The sequence below is a fragment of the Trifolium pratense genome, unplaced genomic scaffold (genome assembly GCF_020283565.1).
Source record: "Trifolium pratense cultivar HEN17-A07 unplaced genomic scaffold, ARS_RC_1.1 scaffold_98, whole genome shotgun sequence".
NCBI lineage: Eukaryota > Viridiplantae > Streptophyta > Magnoliopsida > Fabales > Fabaceae > Trifolium > Trifolium pratense.
The window spans coordinates 20001-22500 of NW_025721080.1; positions in this window are offsets into that span (position 1 = coordinate 20001).

The window sequence follows — 2500 nt, forward strand, 5'->3', positions numbered from 1 at the left end:
GTGGGAGTTATGCACAAATAGGTGCTTACCATGCTATCCATGCCCAATGCAAGCCAAGGCCTGCCCAAGCCAAGAACAGCATGATCATCACCAAGAATAGTTTACCGAGTAGCAACATTGGCACAATTTTCTTGCCACAAGCAAAAGCACGGCAAGCCCATGCATTCCCACGAGAGGGTCACCGAGTCGGGACAACAACAACCTTATTGCCAAGCAAAAGCCAGGCAATCCCACCCACGAGGGTGGGAGCTATGCACAAATACGTGCTTACCATGCTATCCATGCCCAATGCAAGCCAAGGCCTGCCCAAGCCAAGAACAGCATGATCATCACCAAGAACAGTTTACCGAGTAGCAACATTGGCACAATTTTCTTGCCACAAGCAAAAGCACGGCAAGCCCATGCATTCCCACGAGAGGGTCACCGAGTCGGGACAGCAACAACCTTATTGCCAAGCAAAAGCCAGGCAATCCCACCCACGAGGGTGGGAGTTATGCACAAATACGTGCTTACCATGCCCAATGCCAGCCAAGGCCTGCCCAAGCCAAGAACAGCATGATCATCACCAATTTCCTCACAAATTCATCCAAATTTCAATTTTTTGATCGAATTCCATCAAGAATGTCCATGAATTTGATTGAAATGATGAAAAGAGCAACGAAATTGCAGGGGAAAACACGTTAAGACGTAGTTTTTGCTTGCCTGCTGTGCCCATAGGCGCGCCCCGTGCCTGCCGAGCCTACCCCCACACCCACCCTCCCCCTATATATGACTGGAAGGCCATTTTCAGTTTTGTAGAAAAAGTGCACTTTTTTCCCTGTATCCATAAGTTTTTAAAAGTGCTTAAAAGTGGACCTAGAAGACGAATTTTTTTTTGAATTTTTTTATGGTTGTTAGGGACATTAAAACAAGCAAAACCACGAAAGAATCGTAATATTCCGATGTCGGATGAATTAATTACGAATTTTTCGGCCGAAACTTCGCAAAGGGCGGATACCACGTAAAAAACAACCTAGAAGTCGAATTTTGACTTCGTTTTTTTTGTGCACACCCCACACAATAAGTATAAGTGGACTGGAAAGTGGCTAAGCGATCCGACGAAGTTTCGATTGAGTTTGATTTTTTGGCCGAAAACTCGAAAAAAGGCGGATTTGACGTAAAACGCCGCCTAGAAGTCGAATTTTGAGACGGTGTCTTGTGTGCACACTCCACACAATATGTATAAGTGGACTGGAAAGTGGCTAAGCATTCCGAGGAATTTTCGATTTATTTTGATTTTTCGGCCGAAACGCCGAAAATAGGCGGATTTGACGTAAAACGCCTCATATAAGTCGAATTTTGGGAAGGTGTCTTGTGTGCACACTGCACACAATATGTATAAGTGGACTGGAAAGTCGCTAAGCATTCCGAGGAAGTTTCGATTTATTTTGATTTTTCGGCCGAAACGCCGAAAATAGGCGGATTTGACGTAAAACGCCTCATATAAGTCGAATTTTGGGAAGGTGTCTTGTGTGCACACTGCACATAATATGTATAAGTGGACTGGAAAGTGGAAAAATATTTTCGGAGCACTTTGATTTTTTGGCCCCCCGCGTGCCTTGCCACGCCCTTGCTTATAGCAAAACGAGACGGGGCCTTGGTCCAACTTGGCATAGGCATGGAATTTGATCTTTATTACTTGGCCACGGTCATGCCACGGTACATGGAGGTTGCTTGACACCCCCGTGTGCATTTCGGAGCACTTTGATTTTTTGGCCCCCCGCGTGCCTTGCCACGCCCTTGCTTATAGCAAAACGAGACGGGGCCTTGGTCCAACTTGGCATAGGCATGGAATTTGATCTTTATTACTTGGCCACGGTCATGCCACGGTACATGGAGGTTGCTTGACACCCCCGTGTGCATTTCGGAGCACTTTGATTTTTTGGCCCCCCGCGTGCCTTGCCACGCCCTTGCTTATAGCAAAACGAGACGGGGCCTTGGTCCAACTTGGCATAGGCATGGAATTTGATCTTTATTACTTGGCCACGGTCATGCCACGGTACATGGAGGTTGCTTGACACCCCCGTGTGCATTTTCGGAGCACTTTGATTTTTTGGCCCCCCGCGTGCCTTGCCACGCCCTTGCTTATAGCAAAACGAGACGGGGCCTTGGTCCAACTTGGCATAGGCATGGAATTTGATCTTTATTACTTGGCCACGGTCATGCCACGGTACATGGAGGTTGCTTGACACCCCCGTGTGCATTTCGGAGCACTTTGATTTTTTGGCCCCCCGCGTGCCTTGCCACGCCCTTGCTTATAGCAAAACGAGACGGGGCCTTGGTCCAACTTGGCATAGGCATGGAATTTGATCTTTATTACTTGGCCACGGTCATGCCACGGTACATGGAGGTTGCTTGACACCCCCGTGTGCATTTCGGAGCACTTTGATTTTTTGGCCCCCCGCGTGCCTTGCCACGCCCTTGCTTATAGCAAAACGAGACGGGGCCTTGGTCCAACTTG